Source organism: Erithacus rubecula (assembly GCF_903797595.1).
Source record: "Erithacus rubecula genome assembly, contig: scaffold_155_arrow_ctg1, whole genome shotgun sequence".
Taxonomy (NCBI): domain Eukaryota; kingdom Metazoa; phylum Chordata; class Aves; order Passeriformes; family Muscicapidae; genus Erithacus; species Erithacus rubecula.
In genome coordinates, this window is record NW_027636149.1 from 130,060 (window position 1) to 147,728 (window position 17,669).

At 67.3% G+C, this 17,669-nt stretch overlaps 2 long non-coding RNA genes across 2 annotated transcripts in view; one reads left to right on the forward strand and one right to left on the reverse strand.

The window, feature by feature from the left end:
- LOC306815553 overlaps nucleotides 1-1,616 on the forward strand; it is a 12,749-nt gene extending 11,133 nt beyond the window's left edge. Inside the window, exon 3 of the long non-coding RNA XR_013777418.1 lies at nucleotides 1,595-1,616. This is a non-coding gene — a long non-coding RNA (uncharacterized lncRNA). The remainder of the gene's footprint in view (nucleotides 1-1,594) is intronic.
- The window catches only part of LOC306815554, a 23,754-nt gene extending 16,734 nt beyond the window's left edge, over nucleotides 1-7,020 (reverse strand). The window contains exon 1 of the long non-coding RNA XR_013777419.1: nucleotides 6,105-7,020. This is a non-coding gene — a long non-coding RNA (uncharacterized lncRNA). The remainder of the gene's footprint in view (nucleotides 1-6,104) is intronic.
- Between the last annotated feature and the right edge of the window lie 10,649 nt (nucleotides 7,021-17,669).

Consider the following 17,669-nt stretch of genomic DNA (forward strand, 5'->3'; position numbering starts at 1 on the left):
ATGGAAACAGCTGCCAAATTTGTAAAGTGTAAATTAGATTGTTAGAACGTAGATAAATAGGTTTTTTTGAATGTTTATGATAAGGGACACGTGGCCAAGATGGAGAATTTGGGGGGTGGACACCTTTTCCTCCTTCTTCTCCATGTCATCCATGTTAGGTGACACATTGGCACTCTTGGATTGGATGGGTCAGGGCTGACCATTTAATAAAATTGTATTGTATTGGGAAAATTTTGTAAACATGTAATACGTAATACAAACTATAATAAGAATAAGCCCTGCCTTCACCAGGCAGATTCCACCATGGATGCCAGGCTGAGCAGACCACTGCTGGCCAGGCAAAAAAGTCCCTGAGATATGGAACAATAAACATCCTTGGGAAAAGAGAAAACCGTCTCTGGCAGTCTCTCTTCGCAGCTTCAGAGAAAACCAGGGTTTGAAACCACCTTCGTGTTTCCTCTGGGGGTGTCTCGGGGCAAAGGAGAAACCTCAGACTGGGCAGACCTGGCGTCCCTGGGTGGACATTGACATCTGGCATTCCCCCTGGGTGGGCAGTGACACTATGATGTCCCTGGATGCGCCACAGCCCACAAAGGTGGTTGCGGACCACCAGAAGCTCAAGAAGATGCACCAAGATGGAGGAGACCCCCCCAGGCAGAGACATTTGGTACAGCCCCTGGTGGATCCTTGTAGCCGGCAAAAGTGCAATGTAGCAGAACCCTAGAAGCCGAGCTTCAGAAGAGGCTGTTGAAGAGGCTGTTGAAGAGGATTGCAGAGACCATCTCTGTCCTTCTGCCAAGAAAAGCCGAGCGCCAGACCCGAGTCGGAGGAGGAGGTGTCCTGGGAAGCCTCGCTCCTGTGCACTGCTGGTCGGTTTCAGGAACCTCCGAATCAATTTTGCTTTTGGTAAGATGGTTCATAATGAGACACATCATGGATTTCGAACCTAGCCGTGAGCAGGGGAGGGAGGTTTATGGCTGCCTTGTTATCAGCAGGCAAAGAAAGCAATTAAAGTTCCTCAGAGACTGGGGGGAAGAGACACATCATAGGACATCTCACCTAGCCATGAGCAGGGGGAGGGAAGTTTATTACTGCCTTGCCAGCAGCAGGTGGTTCAGCAAAGGGCCTTGCCAGCAGCAAGGTCAGGGAAAAATTAAGTTAGAAATATTTCCAAGTGAGTTACAGAACTTAGATTTTTGCTATTTCACCCCTTCAGAAACCCTGACCCCAGAAGGCGGGAGGGTGCTACAGGCCACTACCCGAGCTGTGGGGGACAGAGGGGAGGGGGACGGGACCATGAAAAAGCGCGGGCTTGGTGTGTTTAGCCGCAGGGATGTCCAGGGAGAGGCAACCTGTGGCGGTGACCGGGACGCAGAAAGACAAGACCATGTGGGCAGCTCTCAGCCCAAAGGGGAAGGGAGCAGCAGCCTTCACACTGACTAGGAAAAAAACAGGGAAAAAAGTGCGGGTTTCAGTGCGTTCAGCTGCAGAGGTGTCCAGGGAGAGGCACCTGTGCAGAGGCCAGGATGCAGAAAAGCGAAAATGGCGAAAAAACACAGACAGACCTGTCTCCAGCCCATTGCCAAGGGCCGAGTGCCAGCTATCCTGAGGGAAACTTTGGAGGGACAAGCATACTAGATGGTTCGATTAGTCTTTCAACCCCTAGAACCCGGGTCGGATGACCGATTTGCACGTCAGGACCGCTACGGACCTCCACCAGAGTTTCCTCTGGCTTCGCCCTGCCCAGGCATAGTTCACCATCTTTCGGGTCCTAGCACATACGCTCATGCTCCACCTCCCCGCCCCCAGCGAGGGGGCGGTGGGCCGAGACGGGCCGGTGGTGCGCCCGGGCTGCCAGGCGCGACACAAGCCCCCGGGATCTCACCTCAGAGGGCGCGCGCCGGCCCTCACCTTCATTGCGCCGCGGGCTTTCGACACGAGCCCCTGACTTGCGCACGTGCTAGACTCCTTGGTCCTTGTTTCAAGACGGGTCGGGTGGGTAGCCGACATCGCCGCGGACCCCGGGCGCCTGAACGCGGCCCGTGAGCCCAGCCCGCGGTCGGGGCACACTGAGAACAGTCCGCCCCGGTTGACAGTGGCGCTGGGGGCCGGCGGCCCTGGCCCCCGCATCCCCGCGCATAACGCCGCGCTGCGAGGACACCGCCCCCCGCAGATGCGCCACGACGCCACTGACAGGGGGGGAGGAGGGCGCGGCAGCGGTCCTCTTCCTCGGCCCCGGGATTCGGCGAGACCTGCTGCCCGGGGGCTCTAACACCCGCCGCCGCTCGCGCGGCGCCGGGCCACCTGCCCGCCGGAGGCCTTCCAAGCCTACCCGGAGCCGGTCGCGGCGCACCGCTGTGGAGGAAATGCGCCCGGCCAGGGCCGGCCGCCAGCCGGGTGGCGGTCCCCGCGCCGGCCAGCCCCCCCGGCCCGCCCCCGCGGGTGGGTGCCCGGGGGACGGAGGGGGGACGGAGGCGAGGATCCGCCGAACCTGCGCTGGCCGACTACAACTCGCCTGGTTGAATCCTCCGGGTGGACTGCTCGGCCCCTACGCGTTTACCTCTTAACGGTTTCACGCCCTCTTGAACTCTCTCTTCAAAGTTCTTTTCAACTTTCCCTTACGGTACTTGTTGGCTATCAGTCTCGTGCCGGTATTTAGCCTTAGATGGAGTTTACTACCCGCTTTGGGCTGCATTCCCAAGCAACCCGACTCCGAGAAGCCCCGGGCCCGGCGCGCCGGGGGGGCCGCTACCGGCCTCACACTGTCCGCGGGCTGCGGCCTCGATCACAAGGACTTGGGTCCCCCCGAGAGCACCGCCGGGGAGGGGGGGCTTCTGTACGCCACATGTCCCGCGCCCCACCGCGGGGCGGGGATTCGGCGCTGGGCTTTTCCCTCTTCGCTCGCCGTTACTGAGGGAATCCTCGTTAGTTTCTTTTCCTCCGCTGACTAATATGCTGAAATTCAGCAGGTCACCATGTCTGATCTGAGGTCGCAAGCCCAGAGCTGCGCTGCCGCACTGGCCCCCCCCACCTCGGCGCCCGCGCGGCTCTTCCCCCATGCGAGGGATGGAGCGCGCGCCGGCACGGGTAGGGGGGACCGGCCGGACAGCCGGTTTTCGCTCCGCCTTCCCCCGCTACACGCTCCCCCCCACCCCCGCTCGTGCCCGCGGCGCCAGGGGGAGAGAGAAGAGGCGTGAGAGAGAGAGACAGGACGGAGACGGAGAATCCCATCCCGGAGACGAGAACTGAAAAGGAGCACGGCAGAGACGGCCCTGACCGGGGATTTATACTGTGCACCGCGGGGCGGCGCTCAGCGACCTCTTGCGGGGAGAGAAAGTCGACGGCTCGCTGACGCGCCAGGGGATGACAATAGAGGGGAGCGGGGAGGGCGGTCGGGGAAGGAGGAGGCCCGGGGGTTCACCCCCGTCCCCGGCGCTTGTGCCTCGCGTGCGCGCGGCAGCACGGCACGGTACCTGCCGGGTACCCACCCGCAGACAGCCGCCCGCACGGGGTGGAGCCCAGGGGCGAGGCCCACGCCTCGCCTCCCCCGCTCGCCCTTTTCTCTCTCGCCCTTCTCTCTCTGGTCCCACGGCGGCGCCTTAGACACCGTCTCTTGCTTCTCCCCGGCCGCCGCCGCACACCGCAGCACGGCCCCGGACAAGGACAAGCTCCGCCCCAGCGGCTCGTTCCGGGAGTGGGGAGCTACGGAGCGCTCCCCGAGTCTGCATTTAGGGGGACGAAGGCCCAGCGCGGCAACGAGGATGACGACGATGACGACGACAAAGCCCGCACCGGGCCGCAGGCAAAGAGAGGGTGTCCGGGTCGCCGAGGAAAATGCTTCCCTCGCCGCACCCCTCCACCGGCCTTTCCCTCCGGGCACCGGGCCGGCCGCCGCCGCCTAACGCAGGCGACGGACCTGCAAGGCGACCCCAGCCGCGCCGCCAGGGGTGGCCCCCGGACAGCGATTGATCGTCACGCGACGCTCAGACAGACGTAGCCCCGGGAGGAACCGGGAGCCGCAAGTGCGTTCGAAGTGTCGATGATCAATGTGTCCTGCAATTCACATTAATTCTCGCAGCTAGCTGACTTCTTCATCGACGCACGAGCCGAGTGATCCACCGGTAAGAGTTGTCTGGCTTTCGGCACTGACCCCGCATGCGCGGAGGGGCCGGGACCGCTCACGCGAAGTGGCCTCCTTCGTTTCGGCAGGGATGCGGGGGCGCGCGCCCCGCTTTGACCGTACGAGCACACACACGGTTGAATGGAGGAGGGGAAAAAAAAAATCCGTAAACCCCACGTTATGCTCCGAAGGCCGGCAAAAAGGCGGGGGGGCGCATGTCCCCGACCGCCTCCCCCCGCAAGGGGCTGCCGTTTCTCAGAGGCGGCCCAGGTGCCCGGGCTCGGCCCGACCTCCACACGGAGAAAGTCGGTGCAGCAACGCCATTGACCACCGAGGGACGGCGGCCCGCCCGGCCTCGCTCACGGGACGACGCACGTTCGCGGCTGGGGGCGCTGCCGCCAGACCCTGCTCGCGCTCACCTGCACTTGACCGCTCCACGGAGGACCCGCGGAGCGCAACCGTGCCAGCCACGTGGCGAGACTCTTCCCAGCGGCCTTACGAGGCCCGAGACGCCAAGGCGGCGACTACCACTCCACCGGCACAACCCCTGCTCTCCCGCCATACGCCGCCGAGACCTGAGCTGGCATCGCGAGCACCCGAGGCCTGCCGGTCGGCGAGACCCCACCGCCACCGCGGCCGCACTCCCAGGCACCGGCGCTGCCTCTTCGCGCCACGGAGACCCCCTTCCGCGGGCACGCACCCTGCGACAGGCATACGGCACCGAGCCGGGGGGCAACGCCCGCCCCCCTCGCTTTCACTCGGGGACTGGGCGCAGAAGCGCCCCTGCGGCCGACCCCGCACGCCTCCCTTTGGCCCACACGTGGCCCCGAAGGGGAGACGGGGAATCGACGGGCAGGGCCCAGGCCGGGACGGCCGCAGGCCATGGCGAGCACCTTCCGGCAGACCATCCCCCCGGGGGGGACACTCGCCGAGCAGCGACGCCGCCGCTCGGCACGGGGTCGCCCGCGCTCGCCGGGCCTCCGGCAAGGGAGGGACCGCTGAGCGCTCACCCGGGGACGGCAGAGCGGTCGAGACAGCGATGGCCGGCGTTCGAGGAGAAGACCGTCGAGGGAAGAGGCACGGTCGCGGCCTGACGCGGCCAAGAGGAGAGAGCGCGGCGGGCCCCGGCGGCCGCAACCCCACAGCTCAGGGTAGGTGGCAGAGGGCGAGCGCCCTCTGCCAGCATCTCCCCGTGTTGAGACCAGCGAGTTGGCCCCACGGCCGATCGCGCGTGCCGCGGCCTCTCCGCCGAGGCCGGGCCGCGGAGGGGGGGGGGCAGAGCACCCCTCCCCAGCACGGCTGCCCTTGCGCGTGGGCGCTTGGCGGGGACGCCGACGTGATGGTGAGGAGCGCGCGGCCGGTCGCGACGGACGCCGCCACAGGGGGATCGGCGGGAGTCGCTCCACAGCCCCTGCCGACTGCGCCGCACCACCGCCCGCAGCACCCGCTGCCGCCGCCGCGGCCACGGCCGTGGCCATGGCCGCGGCGGGGTGTGCCATGCCGCCCGAATCTTTAAACCTCCACCCGGCTTGACGGGCCCCTCCCCCACTTTCGCCCCCAACGGGCGTGTGACGACGCCGAGGGAACTCGGGGTGGGGGGGAAACCGCCGAGGCGCGGAGTGCTAGGTACCTGACCCTGGGGTGAGGGAAACGACCAGCATGGCCCCGCCAGGGTGCCTCCCCCGCTGCCACCTTTGGGGGAGCGTCCACGGGCGGGGGCGCGCCCAACGTCCGCTGCCGTCACCGCGGCAATCCTTCTCGGGGCTCGGGGTTTCCCTCAGTAACCCGACGCTGCGCCCGAGAGGACTGCCGCGGCTCGGGCTACCCCGCCAGCACAGAGGATGCGGCCCGGCCGCCGAAACCTCGCACACAACCCCGCCGGGAGAGGCCGCGGCGACGACGACGGAGCCAGAATCACAGCCATCGCCTCTGCGCCACCCAGCAGCGGCACACTCACGCGCGCTCACCCCCGCTAGGGGGTCACGTAACTAGTTAGCATGCCAGAGTCTCGTTCGTTATCGGAATTAACCAGACAAATCGCTCCACCAACTAAGAATGGCCATGCACCACCACCCACAGAATCGAGAAAGAGTTCTCAATCTGTCAATCCTGTCCGTGTCCGGGCTGGGTGAGATTTCCCGTGTTGAGTCAAATTAAGCCGCAGGCTCCACTCCTGGTGGTGCCCTTCCGTCAATTCCTTTAAGTTTCAGCTTTGCAACCATACTCCCCCCGGAACCCAAAGACTTGGGTTTCCCGGGAGCTGCCTGGCGGGTCATGGGAATAACGCCACCGGATCGCCAGTCGGCATCGTTTATGGTTGGAACTACGACGGTATCTGATCGTCTTCGAACCTCCCACTTTCGTTCTTGATTAATGAAAACATTCTTGGCAAATGCTTTCGCTCTAGGCCGTCTTGCACCGGTCCAAGAATTTCACCTCTAGCGGCACAATACGAATGCCCCCAGCCATCCCTCTTAATCATGGCCCCGTTTCCGAAAACCAAGAAAATAGAACCGGAGTCCTATTCCATTATTCCTAGCTGCAGTATGCCGGCAGCCGGCCTGCTTTGAACACTCTAATTTTCTCAAAGTAAATGCTTCGGGCCCCGCAGGACACTCAGCTAAGAGCATCGAGGGGGCGCCGAGAGGCAGGGGCTGGAACAGGCGGTGGCTCGCCTCGCGGCGGACCGCCAGCTCGATCCCAAGATCCAACTACGAGCTTTTTAACTGCAGCAACTTTAAGATACGCTATTGGAGCTGGAGTTACCGCGGCTGCTGGCACCAGACTTGCCCTCCAATGGATTCTCGCTCAAGGATTTAAAGTGCGCTCATTCCAGTTACAGGGCCTCGAAAGAGTCCTGTATTGTTATTTTTTGTCACTACCTCCCCGGGTCGGGAGTGGGTAATTTGCACTCCTGCTGCCTTCCTTGGATGTGGTAGCCGTTTCTCAGGCTCCCTCTCCGGAATCGAACCCTGATTCCCGGTCACCCGTGGTCACCATGGTAGGCACAGACAGTACCATCGAAAGTTGATAGGGCAGACATTTGAATGGGTCATCGCCGCCGCGGGGGCGTGCGATCGGCTCGAGGTTATCTAGAGTCACCAAAGCTGCCGGGCGGGCCCGGGTTGGTTTTGGTCTGATAAATGCACGCGTCCCCGGAGGTCGGCGCTTGTCGGCATGTATTAGGTCTAGAATTACCACAGTTATCCAAGGAGCGGGAGAAGAGCGACCAAAGGAACCATAACTGATTTAATAAGCCATTCGCAGTTTCACTGTACCGCCCGTGTGTACTTAGACATGCATGGCTTAAGCTTTGAGACAAGCATATGCTACTGGCAGGATCAACCAGGTAGCCGCGACCCACGGCGGCGCCGCAAGCACGCGAGCCCGGCCCGCCCGGCCCGCTGGGCGAATGCCCTGCCAACCCTGACCGCCCCGGCTCTTTCACCGGCTCCAACCCGTGGGAGCGGCATCGCGGACGCGACGGTGGCGGCATGGCAGCAACGGGCACACTGGCAGTGGTGGCCGGCAACATCGCGGCCCCGCAGCGCCTGGGGCGGGGTACGGCGCCGCGCACGGAGCTAACCCCCACCTGCCGGGCGGCGGGGAGGCGGGATGCCCCCTTCCCTCGGCGACGGCCGACCCCGGCGGCCGGCCCTTCCTGTGCCGCCATGGGCAAGGAGCCGGGACCACTGCGCAATTTTTTTATTTTCGCTTCGGACACGCAACACGAGCCTTTTTTTTCTCTCTTGCCCTTCCGCTGCTTGTGTTTTTTGTCTTCCGTTCTCTCTCGGTCTCTCTCTCTCTCTCTCGCAACCTTTCTCTCTCAGTCTCTCTCTTCTCTTTGGGCCCGTGCCCTTCGAGACCAGGCCTCGCATTCGCACGGTAACCACCACCACACGTGCGGCTGGGCGCGCGTTGGACGAGGGCTCGGCTGGGACTGACCCGCCCCCCGAGGCCGGCCCTATAAAGCACCAGACGTGCTAGAGGAGACAGTGACCCGACGAGGCGGGCGCGACCCAGACATCGAGGCCCCTTTCGACCGGGGCGGCTCGCTCTGCAGCAGGCGGCGGCACGGCAAAGGAGCGCCGGTGCGGTGCGCGCACGGAACGGGCTCTTTTCCCCCGTCCGTGCCCCTCTCATCGGTTTTTCTCATCCCTCTCTCTGGGGCCTGCTTTTTGTTTTTTCTCGGCTTGAGCTCGAGCCGCACCACCGCCCAAGAGCTGCTTGCGGTCGGCACCCACAGGGCTCTACTCGGGACCGAAGCTGGCACCGGCACCTCGCGTGCTTCGAAGGACACCTGAGGACTCGTGGGGCCACGCGGCCGTCACACAGTTAGGGACAGTAAAAGACGTTCCTCCCCAAGCTGCGGGGGAAGAGCGACACCTTGCCAGCAACGGGAAGCGAGTCGGAAAAGAGACCGCCCTGCTCGAGAAAAGGACACCGCCGCTGGCCGGCAGAGGGCCCTTTCCGACGCGACCCAAAAAGCCTCATCGATCGGTGGGTGAGACGAAGGCCCCGTGGCCACTTTTTCCTGGGACAACAACAAAGGAGCGAAAAAAACCGAAAAAGAAAAAGCACACTATGCATCGCACGACCTGTGCTAGCCACAGGGGTCACGGGCCAGGGGTGGGGGCGAGGCCCGCGCCTCCTCTCACGTTCCCCCTTAAACAACCCTTCATCCACGGACACGGAACCCTTTTCTCTAGCCAGCTTCTCTCTCCCGGTTCGACTTTTCGTGGCCCGCGACCCTTCGTTGTCAGCGCGCTTCTCGGTGCCGCAGCTTAAGGCTGTGTGAGGAAAAAAAGGAGGAAAAAAAAAAAAAAAAGGCCGGGCGGGCAGCCCCCACACTCCACCACGCACATCGGCACACGGAAAAAAAGCAGACCCACTCGCGAACCCAAGCCCGCCGGCAGCCACGGCGGCCGGGACAGACCAGACACCACTGGCCGCCCAGGCGCAGTGTGGCTCAGTCGCACCCGCCACGACCGAGATGGGGCGAGGCGCCGCCGCCTTGCCCACGACATTGCCGGGGGCTTTCTCTCCGGTTCCGGCCTGCGCTACGGGGCGCGACCAGCCACCGGGGCTGGCCTCCGCCCCTGAAAAATTCTGCCCGCTACACGGGTCCCCGGCTTAGGGCCGAGGAAGGGGGACGCTTTCAACATCACACGGTGGGGACGGGGCGCCACCAAACCCGGCCCGCAAAACTCCGTGGGGGGCGACTCCCGTCACCGAGCCCCTCTCTCAAAACAGGCAAGCAAGGCGAAGCCGGAGGCGAGGCCACACGCCCCACTGCACGTCCCCCGCAAGCCCTTCCGACACAGACACACTGGGGCAACACAGGTCGGGAGCGGGGGACGAGGCGCAGCCACCTCGGCAGCCGAGCGAGCCGTGCTCGGGGGGACTCTGGGGACGGGGCTGGGGAAAGTCTCGGCAGGCTCAACGTGACCCTGGCCACATCCAGCCCCGGCTGCCGGTCACCGCGCACCGGACCGGCAGCCCCGAAAAAAAGTCGCACCCGACGAGCGGGCCCAGGCCCCGGCTTAAGGCCGGGCAGCAAAAGGATGGGGCGCCACCGTCTCGACCGCCACACACCATTGGCTGGAGGAGCGGCCCCACGCCCGGCTCCCTTCGGCCTTGGCTTAAGGCCAGGCAGCAAAAGGATGAGGCGCTGCCGCCTTGACCGCCAACACCATCGGGCTGGAGGAACGGGCCCGCGCCCGGCTCCCTTCTCCTTCACGGAACCGGCAACGGCCGGGCCAGGAGCGGGACACGCTCGCGGGCTTCATTTCTCGCTCCCCGCCTCACCTGGCCTGGGCCGGGGAGCAGCTCGCGTCACACCTCGGCACAACCTGTCCCAGCAAATGGGTGGTACGGGAACCGGCAGTATTTCTCTCTGGTCTGGTCACTGCACGCGCGGTCTCTGCCCCACCGCCATACGGACACAGGCACTGGTCAACCTGCAGGGAAGCGGCCCGTAACCTCGCCTCCCATAATACGTATAGACGAGCCTGAGGCCGCAGACGGCACCAAGAGAACGTAATGGATGTGACCGAGGGGGCGCAGCTGAGCGAGCCGCCTCTTACGATGACACAGCTGGAGGCAGCCAGAAACAGCAACCCCTTGGTGCACTTCTGTAGACAACAGGTCTACCCAGCCAATGCTGCTATAAGACTAAGTGCGAGGTAGACCTGTTGTCCCGAAGCGAGGTAGACCTGGTGTTCGCCGCCGGCCTCAAAGCGAGGTAGACCTGTTGCCCCCGCGACCAGCCGGCTCTGCGGTGCCCTCTCCGGCGGACCGCCAGCCCCAGCATCGGGTTGACCCGGTGTCTGCCGCCCTCCCTGGAGTGAGGCAGACCCATTGCCCCCGCGACCGGCCACCTCGACTCGGCGGCGCCCTCCCCGGCAGCCCGCCGGCCCTGGAGCTGGGTCGACCCGGTGTCCTTCGCCCTCCCCAGAGCAAGGCAGACACGTTGCCCCCTCGACCGGCCGCCTAGACTCGGCGACGGAATCCCTGGCGGCCCGCCGGCCACGGAGCAAGGTTGACCCAGAGTCCGCCGCACTCCCCGGAGCGAGGCAGACCGGTAGCCCCCGCAACCGGCCGCCTCGACTCGGCGGCGCCCTCCCCGGCGGCCCACCGGCCCCGGGTCAATCCAGTGTCCGCCGCCCTCCCCGGAGCGAGGCAGACCCGTTGCCCCTGCGACCGGCCGCCTCGACTCGGCGGAGCCCTCCCTGGCAGCCCGCCGGCCCTGGAGGTGGGTCGACCCGGTGTACTCCGCCCTCCCCGGAGCAAGGCAGACCCGTTGCACCTGCGACCGGCCGCCTCGCCTCGGCGGCACTCTCCCAGACGGCACGCCATCCCGGAGCCGGGCAGACCTGTTGTCTGCCGACCTCACTGGAGCGAGGTAGACCTGTTTTCCCCCTGACTGGCCGCCTCGGCTACGGCCTCCCCGGCAGCACGCCGGCCCCGGAGCCAGGTCGATTCAGTGTTGGTCGCCCTACCAGGAGCGAAGCAGACCCGTTGTCCCCGCGACCGGCCGCCAAGGGGGCGCCCTCCCAGGCGGTTCGCCGACCTCGGAGCCAAGGAGACCCAGTGTCTGCCGCCCTCCCAAAAACGAGGAAGACCCGTTGCACCCTCGACCGGCCACCTCGACTCGGTGGCGCCCTCCCCGACGGCCCGCGGGCCCCGGAGCCGGGTAGACCCGGTGTCTGCCGCCCTCACTGGAGCGAGGCAGAACCGTTGTCCCCGAGACCAGCTGCCTCGACTCAGCGGCAGCATCCCCGGCGGCACGCTGGCCCCACAGCCGACCAGAACCAGTGTCGGCCGTCCCGACCCGGAGCGAGGCAGACCCGTTGCCCCCGCGACCGGCCGCCTCAACTCGGCGGTGCCCTCCCCAGCAGACCGCCGGCTCCGGAGCTGGGTCGACCCGGTTTCCTCCGCCCTCCCCGCAGCAAGGCAGGCCCGTTGCACCGGCGACCGGCCGTCTCGCCTCGGCGGCACTCTCCCAGGCGGCACGCCGGCCCCTGAGCCGGGCAGACCCGTTGTCCGCCGATCTCAGCGGAGCGAGGTAGACCCGTTTTCCCCCCGACCGGCTGCCTCGGGTACGGCCTCCCCAGCGGCACGCCGGCCACAGAGCCAGGTCGATTCACTGTCGGTCGCCCTACCAGGAGCGAAGCAGACCCGTTGTCCCCGCGACCGGCCGCCAAGTGGGCGTTTTCCCAGGCAGCCCGCCGACCCCAGAGCCGAGTAGACCTGGTGTCTGCTGCCCTCCCCAAAGCAAGGCAGACCCGTTGTACCTGCGACCGGCCGCCTTGACTCGGTGGCGCTCTCCCCGACGGCCTGCGGGCCCGGGAGCCGGGTAGACCCGGTGTCCGCCGCCCTCACCGGAGTGAGGCAGACCCGTTGTCCCCGCGACTGGCCACCTCGACTCAGCGGCAGCATCCCCGGCGGCACGCCGGCCCCAGAGCCAACCAGACCCAGTGTCCGCCGCAATCCCTGGAGCGAGGCAGATCCGTAGCCCCCGCGACCGGCCGCCTCGACTCGGCGGCGCCCTCCCCGACTGCCCGCCGGACCGGGAACCGGGTCGACCCGGTGTCCGCCGCCCTCCCTGGAGTGAGGCAGACTCGTTGTCCCCGCGACAGGCCGACTCGGCGGCGCCCAAACTGGCATGTCGCCGGCCCCAGAGCCAGGTAGACCAGGTGTTCGCCGCAATAAGACTAAGTGCGAGGTAGACCAGTTGTCCCGGAGCGAGGTAGACCTGTTGTCCGTCGCCTGACCCGGAGTGAGGTAGAATGTTGTCCCAGAGCGAGGTAAACCTGGTGTCCGCCGCCGGCCTCAAAGCGAGGTTAATCTGTTGCCCCTGAGACCGGCCCACTCGGCGGCGCCCTTCCCGGTGGCCCACCGGCTCTGGAGCCGGGTACTTCCAGTGTCTGCCGCCCTCCCCAGAGCGGGGCAAACCCTTTGTCCCCGCGACCGGCTGCCTCTCCTCGTTGGCACTCTCCCAGGCAGCAAGCCGGCCCCGGAGTCGGGCAGACCCGTTGTCCGCCGACCTCACCGGAGCGAGGTAGACCCGTTTTCCCCCCTACCGACCGCCTCAGCTACAACCTCCCCGGCGGCACGCCGACCCCGGAGCCAGGTCGATTAAGTGTCAGTCGCCCTACCAGGAGCGAGGCAGACCCCTTTCCCTCGCGACTGGCCGCCAAGGGGGCGCCCTCCCAGGCGGCACGCCAGCCCCGGAGCCGGCCAGACCCAGTGTCGGCCGCCCTACCCGGAGAGAGGCAGTCCCGTTGCCCCCTCGACCGGCCGCCTAGACTCGGTGGCGCACACACTGGTGGTCTGCCGGGCCCGGAGCCAAGTCGACCCGGTGTCCGCCGCACTCCCCGAAGCGAGGCAGACCCGTTGACCCCGCGACCGGCCGCATCGATCGGCGGCGCCCTCCCCGGCAACCCGCACGCCTTAGAGCAGGGTCGACCCGGTGTCCGCCGCCCTCCCCGGTAAGAGGCAGATCCGTTTTCCCCTTGACCGGCCGCCTCGCCTTGGCAGCGCCTCTCCCAGGCGGCACGCCGGCCCCTGAGGCGGGTAGACCCGGTGTTTGCCGCCCTCACCGGAGCGAGGTAGACCCGTTGTCCCTACGAATGGCCGCCTCGGCGGCAATCTCCCCAGCATCATGCCGACCCCAGAGCCGGCTAGACCCAGTGTCGGCCGCCCTACCCGGAGCGACGCAGACACTTTGCCCCCGCGACCAGCCGGCTCGACTCGGCGGCGCCCTCCCCGGCGGCCTGCCGGACCGGGAGCCGGGTCGACCCGGTGTCCACCGACCTCCCTGGAGCGAGGCATACCCGTTGCCCCCGTGACCGGCCGACTTCGCGGCGCCCTCCGCGCCGGCCCGCCAGCCCCGGCGCCGGGTCGACCTGGTGTCTGCCACTCCCTGGTGGCCTGCCGGCCCCGGAGCCAAGTCCACCCAGTGTCCGCCGCACTCCCCGAAGCGAGGTAGACTCGTTTTCCCCTCGACCAGCCGCCTTGGCTACGGCCTCCCCGGCGGCCCGCCAGACCCGGAGCCGAGTCGACCAGGTGTCCGCTGCCCTCCGCGAAGCGAGGCAGACCCGTTGCCCCCGTGACCGGGTCCTTGAATCGGCGGCGCCCCGCCCGGCGGCTCGCCGGCCCCGGAGCCGATTCGACCCGGTGTCCGCCGCGCTCCCCGGAGCGAGGCAGACCCGTTGCCCCCACGAACGGCCGCAACGAATCGGTGGCGCCCCCCCCCGGCTGCCTGCCGGCCCCGGAGCCGAGTCGACCCGGTGTCTGATGCAATAAGACTAAGTGCGAGGTAGACCTGTTGTCTCGGAGCGAGGTAGACTTGGTGTCCACCGCCGGCCACGGAGTGAGGTAGACCTGTTGTCCCGGAGCGAGGTAGACCCGGTGTCAGCCACCCTCCCCTGAGCGAGGAAGACCCTTTGTCCCCCGACCGGACGCCTCGCCTCGGCGGCGCTCTCCCAGGCGGCACGCCGGCCCCGGAGCCAGGCAGACTTGTTGTCCGCCAACTTCACCGGAGCGAGGTTGACCTGTTGTCCCCACGACCGGCCGCCTTGGCGGCGGCCTCCCCAACAGCAGGCCAACCCCGGAGCCAGGTCGATTCAGTGTCGGTCACGCTACAAGGAGGGAGGCAGACCCGTTGTGCCCGTGACCGGCCGCCTAGACTTGGAGGCGCCCTCCCAGGCGGCCCGCCGGCCCCAGAGCCGGGTCGACCCGGTGTCCACCGCCCTCACCGGACCGAGGCAGACCCGTTGCCCCCACGACCTGCCCCCTAGGGGGCGCCATCCCAGGCAGCCCGCTGACCCCGGAGCTGGCTAAACCCTGTGTCTGCCGCCATTCTCGGAGCGAGGCAGACCCGTTGTGCCCGCGACCGGCCGCCTGGACTCGGCGGCACCCTCCTCGGTAGCCCGCTGGCCCCGGAGCTGGGTCGACCCGGTGTCCTTCGCCCTCCCCGGAGTAAGGCAGACTCTCTGCACTGGCGACCAGCCGCATCGACTCGGCGGCGCCCTCCCCGGCGGCCGCCGGCCCCGGAACCATGACGTCTCGGTGTCTGCCGCCCTCCCCGGAGCGAGGTCGACCTGTTGTCCCCGCGACCGGCCGCCTCTCCTCGGTAGCGCTCTCCCAGGCTGCACGCCGACCCCGGAGCCGGGTAGACCCAGTGCCCGCCGCCCTCCCTGGGGCGAGGCAGACCCGTTGCCCCCACGAGCGGCCGATTTGGCAGCACCCTCCGTGACAGGCTGTTGGCCCCGGAGCCGAGTCGACCTGGTGTTAGCCGCCCTCCCCAGAGCGAGGCAGAACCGTTGTCCCCATGAATGGCCGCCTCGCTCAGCGGCAGCTTCCCCGGCGGCCCGCCGTCCCCGGAGCCGGGTAGACCCGGTGTCTGCCGCCCTCCTCGAAGCGAGGCAGACCCGTTGCCCACCCGACCGGCCGACTCGGCGGCGCACAACCTAGCGAGCTGCCATCCCCATAGCCGGGTCGAACCGGTGTCCGCCGCAATAAGACTAAGTGCGAGGTAGACCTGTTGTTCCGCAGCGAGGTAGACCTGGTGTCCGCCGCCGGGCTCGGAGTGAGATAGACCCGGTGTCAGCCGCCCTCACCGGAGCGAGGCAGACCCCTTGTCCTCGCGCCCGGCAGCCTCGGCGGCGGCCTTCCCGGCGACCCGCCGACCCTGTTGCCTGGTAGACCCGGTGTCCGCCGCCCTCCCTGGAGCGAAGCAGACCCGTTTTCCCCGCGACCGTCCGACTCGGCGGCGCCCAATCTGGCACGCTGCCGGCCCCGGAACCGGGTTGACCCGGAGTCCTCCGTCCTCCCCGGAGCGAGGCAGAACTGTGATCCCCGCGATTGGCCAACTCGGCGGCGCCCACCCTGGCGGGCCGTTGCCTCAGAGCCGGGTCGACATGGTGTCCGCCGCAATAAGACCAAGTGTGAGGTAGACCTGTTGTCCTGGAGCCGGGTAGACCCGGTGTCTGCCGCCCTCCTCAGAGCGAGGCAGACCAGTGGACCCCGCGACCGGCCGACTCAGCGGTGCACAACCTGGCAAGATGCCGGCCCCAGAGCCGGGTTGACCCGGTGTCCTTCACCCTCCTCGGAGTAAGGCAGACCCTTTGCACTGGCGACCAGCCGCATCGACTCGGCGGCGCCCTCCCCGGCAGCCCGCCGGCCCCGGAGCCGGGTCAACCCTGTGTCTGCCACCCTCCCTGGAGCGAGGCAGACACGTTGCCCCCGCGACCGGCCGCCTTGACTTGGCGGTGCCCTCTACGTAAGCCTGCCGACCCCTGAGCCGGGTCGACCCAGTGTCTGCCGCTCTTCCCAGAACGAGGCTGACCCATTTTCCCCTTGACCGGCCGCCTCGGTGGCGGCTTCCCCGGCACCACTCCGGCCCCAGAGCCGGGTCGACCCGGTGTCCACCGCAATAAGACTAAGTGCGAGGTAGACCTGTTGTCCCAAAGCGAGGTAGACCTGCTGTCCGCCGCCGGCCCCAGAGCGAGGAAGACTTGTGGTCCCGGAGTCGGGTAGACTCGGTGTCCGCCGCCGGCCTCAGTGTGAGGCAGACCTGTTTCCTCCGCGCCCGGCAGCCTTGGCGGCAGTCTCCCCGGCGGCCCACCGGACCCGGAGCCTTGTAGACCCAGTGTCCGCCGCCGTCCCCGGAGCGGGGCAGACCCTTTGTCCCCGCGACCGGCCGCCTCGGTGGCGCCCAATCAGGCGGGCCGCCGGCCCTGGAACCGGGTTGACCCCGTGTCCACCGCCCTCCCCGGAGTGAGGCAGACCCTTGGCCCCGCGATCGGCCGACTCGGCGGCGCCCACCCTGGCAGGCCGCCGCCTCCGAGCCAGGTCGACCTGGTGTCTGCCGCAATAAGACCCAGTGCGAGGTAGACCTGTTGTCCTGGAGCAAGATCGACGCATTGTCTGCCGCCCTCCCCTGAGCGAGGCAGACCCGTTTCCCCCCCAACCAGCTCCCTAGACTCGACGACGGCCTTCCTTGGAGGCCTGCTGGCCCCGGTGCCGGGTCGACCCGGTGTCCGCCGCCCTCCCAGGAGTGAGGCATACCCGTGGTCCTCGCGACCGGCCGACTCGGCGGCGCCCACCCTGGCGGGCCGCCGACCCCAGAGCCGGGTAGACATTATGTCCGCCACAATAAGACTAAGTGCGAGGTAGACCTGTTGTCCCGGAGCGAGGTAGACCTGGTGTCCGCCACCAGCTCCGGAGAGAGGTAGACCTTTTGTCCTGGAGCCGGGTAGAGCTGGTGTCCGCCGCCGACCTCGGAGCGAAGTAGACCTGTTGCCCCCGCGACTGGCCGACTATGTGACGACCTCCCCGCCAGCCCGCCGGCCCCAGGACTGGGTCGATCCGGTGTCCTCCAACCTCCCCAGAGCAAGGCAGACCCGTTGCACCGGCGACCGGCCGCATCGACTCGGCGACGCCCTCCCCGGCGGCCCGCCAGCACCAGAGCCGGGTCGACCCGGTGTCCGCCGCTCTCCCCGGTGCGAGGCAGACCCATTGTCCCCGTGACCGGCCGCCCCGCCTTGGCGGTGCTCTCCCAGGCGGCATGCCGGCCCCGGAGCTGGGTAGAACCGGTGTCCGCCGTCCTCCCTGGAGCGAGGCAGACCCGTTGCCCCCGCGACCGGCCGCCTCGACTTGGCGGTGCCCTCCCTGGCGACCCGCCGGCCTCAGAGCCGGGTAGACCCGGTGTCAGCCGCTTTCCCCGGAGCGACGCAGACCCGCTGCCCCCGCGACTGGCCGCCTCGGCGGCGCCCTCCCCGACGGCCCGCCAGCACCAGAGCCAGGTTGACCCGGTCTCTGCCGCCCTCCTCAGAGCGAGGCAGACCCGTGGTCCCCGTGACCGGCCGACTTGGCGGCGCCCAACCTTGCAAGCCGCCGGCCCCAGATCTGGGTCGAACCGGTGTCCGTCGCAATAAGACTAAGTGCGAGGCAGACCTGTTGTCCTGGAGCGAGGTAGACTTGATGTCTGCCCCCGGCCTCGGTACAGGGTAGACCTGTTGTCCCGGAGCCGGGTAGACCT